This window comes from Tachypleus tridentatus, chromosome 13 (assembly GCF_004210375.1).
Source record: "Tachypleus tridentatus isolate NWPU-2018 chromosome 13, ASM421037v1, whole genome shotgun sequence".
Taxonomy (NCBI): domain Eukaryota; kingdom Metazoa; phylum Arthropoda; class Merostomata; order Xiphosura; family Limulidae; genus Tachypleus; species Tachypleus tridentatus.
Window position 1 is genome coordinate 72222283 of NC_134837.1, and position 7761 is coordinate 72230043.

A 7761-nucleotide genomic window follows, 5' to 3' on the forward strand; every position below is an offset into this window, starting at 1 on the left:
AGACAGCACAGCTAGACTTGTGTGTGTGTTTTCTTATAGCAAAGCCACATTAGGCTATCTGCTAAGTTTACCGAGGGGAATAGAACCCCTCATTTTAGCGTTGCAGTAGCGGGAGTTTGTTTGGTTTGGTTTGTTTTCAATTTCATGCAAAGCTATACGAGGGTTTTGCGCTAGCTGTCCCTAATTTAGCAGTGTAAGACTAGAGGCAGGCGGCTAGTCATCATCACCCACCGCCAACTTTTGGACTACTCTTTTACCAACGGATAATGCGATTGACTGTCACGTTATAACGCTCCCACGGCTGAAAGGGCGAGCATGTTTGGTGTGACGGGGACTCGAACCCGCGACCCTCAGATTACGAGTTGAGTGCCTCAACCACCTGCCCATGCTGGCCGCTAGCGGGGACACACTTAAGTAACCTACATGAATATCACCAGGATTGGAATAGAACCAGTATGTAAAGACAGTATCCAGGCTTTCAGTAACATTCAAGAAGTTACATAAGTTTTGAGGTATCATTTTTCATGTCATGATAAACTTGTATTTAATGTTAAAAATACTAGAGAAGAGGAAGGAGTAGAAACATTAAAATGAATGACATGACGTATGAATTATGTGTGAACTTGCTGTTACTTTAGAGGGGATTAATTGTACTCTAGAATGATTCGTATATGAAAGTTAAGTGTTTACGTGTCGTGACACCACTTACGACAAGATTAGTACCTATATTTTGACGACGAATTCCTCGACTATCTGATAATGTAATGAATGTTGTCCCGTATACTTATTGTTGGAAGGATGTACGTAAAACACCTTCAAAAAAGGATATTTCTACTGTGATAATGTAGTTTCAAAGTACACGACATTTTCAAGAAAGTTGTAGTGGGATAAGACATGGAACATTTTTCTTATAGAACAAGAGTTGACATATTGATGTCATAGATCGGGAACGTGGAACACTGTTCTTATAAAGTGTTTTAACTCTGTCTTTAGGGGTGATAGTAATGAAAACACACATATATATATTTATATTTCCATTTTAGTGAAATTAAATAATTAGATCCAAATGTAGCCAAATAAGTAGATAAAATCATGAGGAAGGACTGCGTTAGAAACAGCAAATCCCAATCTATGATTAATTATATTATAACCATAAACAAAACACATTGAAATTAAACACAATATGCTGCATATTTTCAAAAGGATCCTAGGCTACAATCTACAACGTGGGATTATAAAATGTATCTTAGGTTTTGGAGGACCTACATTGCGGGGATACACCATCTATCAATCTTAACCTCCCTTCGCCAGTCTCACATGAAGAAATTCATAAATAATAATAATGAAATAATCAAAATAAATTGAAATTAAGAGAACAAACTGTGGGTATTAAACCCTACAACGTCCCACACCTATATCACCCTTCACTGCCTGTAGAGGTGACTGCTGTCCAAAGTTAAAAAACAAAACAACAAAACAAGTAACAGGAGTTCCAATGGGAGTTAACTATTCTACTTGTATTGCAAAGTTATATCTTTATTTTCAAGATAACAGATTTATTGAAAAGTATATAAACCCCAACATTTTTTCTTTGACTTACAAATGCATAGATAATTTAATTTGTATAAATATTCTCGAGGTAAATACTATTATTGATATTATTTATCCGGTAGAATTAGAAATTGAAAATATTTCAATATATAATACAGAGGTACATTATTTAGATTTAGAAATCAAAATAACTGATAATGATATAAATCTAAATATTTTGCTTCTCCAATATATGGTTTACCCTCTTTTAATAGTAATGTACCATACCCTTCTGTTATAACTATTACAACTCTACAATTACTCAGATTTTGTAAAATATGTAATAAATTACAATATTTTATTATTAATATTGAAATACTGATACAAAAAATACTTTACGGATTTAACAGAGAATCTCTAAATACAATTATTAAAATATTCTGTGATAAATATAAGAATGCATTAATTAAATATAAAGTAAAAATAAAGGAACTTTTACTGAAAATTTCTGATAATTATTTTTAGTTTTTGATAGCGTCATTTAAACAAGTTGGCACTACTTTTATGGGGATGAATACTTTATCATATATATAGGCTTATTTAGAGTCTTACCTAAACTAACTGGTTGGTATTTTATACTAGTTTAATTTGTCTATTGGACTATTAATTAGCGCTTTACCGCTATAATAGGAGCTGGAACGCCAACTTGTTTACCTTACTTAGCCCCAAGTGATAATACATAATTTTGTAGTTTCTTCTTCACTTTGAGGAGCAGTCACTTTCCCACAACTGTCTGCAGCCAGTGAAGGGTGATATAGATGTGGGACATTGTGGGTTTGAGCACCCACATATTGCTCTCCTAATTTCTATTTATTTTGATTATTTTATTATTATTATTATTTATTAATTTCTTCATGTGAAACTGGCGAACGAAGGTTAAGACTGAGAGACTGAGTGTATCCCCACTGAAGTGTGGGTCCTTATTTTATATTGATCTCCAAAACACAGAGTACATTTTGTATCTCTGCGGATTCTTTTGATGTGGACTTGTTTTAGGTTATAACAAACTACCATGAGTCAGTCCTTACTTTTGATTTTGTTTTAATTTACTTGACTGTTGAGTATTATTCTTATATATATATATATATTGGTGATAACAAGACATTAAAAACCTGTTTTGTCAGTGATTAATCTGGTTTAAGTAAACCTTCCTTATTGTTACTGTGAAACAAAACCTAACAATAAAACGATATAGAACTTACTTTTAAACCTTTCTTATTGTTATGGTAAAACAAAATCTATCAATGAAACTATATAAAACTCACTTTGACATTGGTGTCCTTGCTTCCCGAAGCCCCTGAAACATAATAATCTTATTAAAACTTTAAAAATATTAAATATATGTCCTTGAAAATTAAGTTACAAGTTAATCTGTTTTAACTTAAATCAATCACTCTCTGTAGTTCTTAATTCATTATGATCAAATCTTTGATTCGAATCAGATAATTAATCAGAGTATTTTGGACTTTCACTAAGAAGTAGTGCAACATGTTTACATCTTTGGAGCTCAGACCTTAACATTTATCATAATGTAATGTCATTGTAGCCAAAATAGTGATCGCATCTTGATCCATAACAGTGAATACATTAGTGTAGTTCAACTTTAACTCTGATCAAATATGATACACTAGTGTGGTTCAGCTTTGACCCTTGTCAAATACATTAGTGTAGTTTAAATTCGACCCTTCTCTCAGATATATTAGTGAAGCTCAATTTTGGCAGTCATTATAGTTAACAGTTATCAGTTATTATAGTTGAAAGTTATTACAGTTGGCAGTTATTGTAGATAACAGTTATGATAGTTGACAGTTATTATTATTATTGTAGTTTAAATTTATTATAGTTACCAGTTATTTGAGATGACAGTTATTATTTTAACAGTTATTATAGTTGATAACTTTATAGTTAACCGTTATTACAGTTGACAGTTATTATAGTTCACAGTTATTATTATTATTATATAGTTGACATTTATTATATTTAACAGTTATGGTATGTTAACAGTTATTATAATTATTATTATAGTTATCATTTATTATAGTTTAAACTACCCATTGATCAGTCCTTCATTGATTTAATTGATGAAACCAAAAGAGCAAAGGACCTGATACCGAGTTCTGAGGTAACCACTTAAGACATGAATTCAATATGAGGTAACTCAATCGACCTTCTCTCTTCCATCCAACCAGCTTTCTACTGAATTAGCCAAGATATCCCCTACACCCACTAAAGAGATAACCTTTATAACAATCCTTTATGTGGCACCTTGCCAATTGCTTTCTGAAAATCCGAATACACCAAATCCACTCTGGTAAAGTGAAGTTCCTCATTACTTTTATCAGTTTCATCTGGTGGTCTGCAACAAATTACAATTAAAGTCTTCTCCCACTATAACCAGTAACAGAAACCAAAATAGATTGAGCATCATTGCTACTAGTGTTGACATCCTCAATGTGAACAGCTTTCAACTCCCATTTTACAAATAAAGCCACTCCTTCCCCCTCTTTAATATTCTATCCCTGTCAAACAGTCTGTAACCCTATATTTCAAAGCAATTCCTATCACCAAAATTGTCTACATTTACCCAGGTTTCAGTTATTTCCATTATATCATAATCTCCTGTTTCGACCAGTGCTCTAAAGTCACCCTTTTCTTATGCTTCTATAATTACAATAACAACAATCTGTCTTTCAATAAAAATTTCTTTGTATCTTATTTTTTCCACTATGCACTGTATTTTTCCTTATTATTCTGACCCTCATCACTGTCTAGCCTTAATTTACAGCTTCCCTTTACAGTTGAGTTAATAGTCCCAACAAAACAACCATTCCCTTCACCATTTAAATGTAAACCATCAGTTCCAAGAAGTTTCTTCTCTCATTAAACTGATCTCACAAGTCCAACCATCTTCTTATCTTTACATATTAATATAACCCTAGCATTTAGCCCTAGCAACCTACTCATAATTTTATACCCAAAATTAAGTACAATAATATAATTTCAGTACAGGGGGAATATAACATCAATAGAATAAAATGATATGTTAGTATTTAGGGAATATCGCGTTAATAAAGTACAAGAATACAGTGGCAGATTTGGGTGGATATGGAGGGCTAGTGTGGCTACAGAATTTAATGTTATTGGTGGAGAAATATAACGTCAATGAGTTTAGTAACGTAATATTAGTATAGTGAAATGCCACACTCACAGAGTATAAGATTATAATGTTAGTAGTGGAAGAATATCATGTTAACAGCGTACATGAACATAATGTTAATAGTGTAGTGGCTTATAAAATCAATAGATTACGATGCTATAATGTTCACGGTAGAGGAAAAAATCCACGGTTTTCCATTTCAATCATAATATGGTATTTTATGCCTTGAGGATTTCCTCTCAAGAGTACTAAGTTATATGGAAATTTGAAGGACACAGAGTTTGTTTTTGTTACTGTTACTCACAAAGCTATACATCAGACTTACTGCTGAGCTATCAGGGTAATAAAGAGTTACAGAGTGTGTGTGTGTGAGGGAGAGTCAAATAACAGAAAATGCACAATAACAACGAAAATATAACCATAAGTAAAACAAGAATAAGTGTCTTTTGCAGCTGTTTTGGATTGGTGAAAGAGAGAAAAGAAGTGAAAGCCTAGTGAGATCTGTCTCACCAGTCCATTTCATATAAAGTAAACTAGAACTAAGATGAAGCTGTAAAATGAAAGTCAATACAAAACCTAAAACAATGTTAAAACACAAAAAATACAAAGATTTTAGCTGAACTAAAAAAAAGTGTTAAACCTCACAAAAATTAAGTAAAAATCTCTTCAAATTATTTCAGTTCACTAAAAGTTTTGAATAAATAAAAATGTCTTGAACAAATAACAAACCTAACAATTTAAGCCAAGTTTACACGTAAAACCTCTTTTTGTGTAACCTTGATCCACTTATGATGAATAACAGAGCAAAATGCCTCTGAGCCATTATCTTATTTGCTGGCAGAAATAACATCTTTCTATTCCTTGATGTCACCTGCTATTTTCCCTGCAAGAAATTCGATTAACTGGCAATTAATAGAAAGGAGTCTCGGATATAGTTAGCAAGAAGTTATGACGTGTTTACTTGAAATTTTCACGTCCAAATTGAATTTTAAAAAATACAGAAATTTCGAGAAATATTACTTATTGATTAAAGTAGAAAGCACATGGTGCTATTCTATACCAGAATAATAAAGAGGTAAAATATAAACTGAAAAGTGAAGCACAAAACCTGAAACACTCAAACGTCACCTTTTTGTGGGATGCTGTCATGCATCAAAATTTACACTACATGGCCAAATGTATGTGGACACCCTTCTAATTAGTGGGTTCGGCTATTTCAGCCACACCCATTGCTAACAGGTGCATAAAATTCAGCACGCCAAGCAATCTCCATAGACAAACATTGGCAGTAGAATGGGTCGTACTAAAGAGCTCAGTGACTTTCAACGTGACATTGTCATAGGATGCCACCTTTACAACAAGTCAGTTCAAATTTCTGCCCTGCTAGAGCAGCCCTGTAGGCTGTAAGTGCTGTTATTGTTAAGTGAAAACGTCTAGGAGCAACAACAGCTCAGCTACAGAGCAATAGGCACATATATGCACAGAACAGGACCACCAAGGTTTGAAGCCCGTAGAGGTAAAATCGTCTGTCCACAGTTGTAACACTCACTACCGAGTTCCAAACTGCCTCTGGAAGCAACGTCAGCACAAGAACTGTTTGCTGGGATTTTCATGAAATGGGGTGCCATAGCCGAGAAGCCGCACACAAGCCTAAGATTACCATGTGCATTAACAAGCGTTGGCTGGGTGGAGTAAAACACACTGCCATTGTACTCTGAAGCAGTGGAAACGCGTTCTCTGGAGTAATGAATCACGCTTCACTATATGGCTGTCTGACGGACGAATCTGGATTGGTGGATGCCAGAAGAAAGCTACCTGCCTGAATGCATAGTGCCAATTGTAAAGTTTTGTGGAGGAATAATGGTTGGGGGCTATTTTCATGGTTTGGGCTAGGCTCTTTAGTTCCAGTAAAGAAATCTTAATGATACAGTATACAATAATATTCTAGAGAATTGTGTGCTTCCAACTTTGTGGCAACAATTTATGGAAGGCCCTTTTTGTTTCAGCATGACAATGCCCCGTGCACAAGCTAGGTCCATAAAGACATGGTTTGCCGAGGTTGATGTGGAAGAACCTGACTGGCCTGCACAGAGCTCTGACCTCAACCCCATCGCTTGGGGTGAATTGGAACGCCGACTGTGAGCCAGGCCTTCTCGCCTGACACAAGTGCCCGCCCTCACTAATGCTCTTGTGGCTGAATAGGGCAAATCCCCACAGCCATGTTCCACAATCTAGTGAAAAGCCTTCCCAGAAGGGGAGGCTGTTATAACAAAAGGGGAGGGACCAACTCCATATTAATATCCATGGTTTTGGAGTGAGATGTTCAACAAACACATATGGGTGTGATGGTTGGGTGTCTACATAGTTTTGGCCATACTGTGTACTTTCATTTTCCTCTACTTTGAAATTCCATTTTGCACGTTCTTGATAATAAAACAAGGAACTTTGTTCACCATCTCAGTTTCTTTAGCATTTTTCTTCAGTTGTAACGACAACAAAAAAAAGAAGAAACATTGTTATTAATAAATGTTCTGAAATAAAATACCATTAGAATTTTGAGCCATCGGATGTTTCTAGTAAAGAAATTTAAAGTTTTATATAAAGTATGAATCTCGGTTGACAGAAAATGTTTTAAAATCGAAGCGCATACGTACTCACATTCTGCCATTTGTTCAACTTCTGTTTTGTAGTTTAATATTTCACTACTCGAACGTGTCTTGTTTGGATGACAAATCACAGAAAGTTTTCAAGTACAAGCACTTGATATTTGGTAAATCTACATTAGCTCATGCTCTAATCGGTATACTGTAATCGCGTATGTGAAAACGTGTACTTTATCAATATTTTTCAGTTTATTATTTAAAATCTTGTTCTGAATAATAAAATGATAATTCTATTTACGGAATGTTATATTCCCTACAGGTGTCTACTGACGTCATCAGTCTGGAACATGTAATTGACAACAAAACAATGGTTTGTGGCCATGATTACTACGATATTACTTAATGGCAGAA

At 34.3% G+C, this 7761-nt stretch overlaps 1 protein-coding gene across 1 annotated transcript in view; it reads right to left on the bottom strand.

The window, feature by feature from the left end:
• Positions 1-2882, bottom strand: part of LOC143236184 (protein kinase C, brain isozyme-like) — a 48943-nt gene extending 46061 nt beyond the window's left edge. The window contains exon 1 of the mRNA XM_076474471.1: positions 2856-2882. The gene's annotated coding sequence lies outside the window, so the exon portion shown is untranslated. The remainder of the gene's footprint in view (positions 1-2855) is intronic.
• Between the last annotated feature and the right edge of the window lie 4879 nt (positions 2883-7761).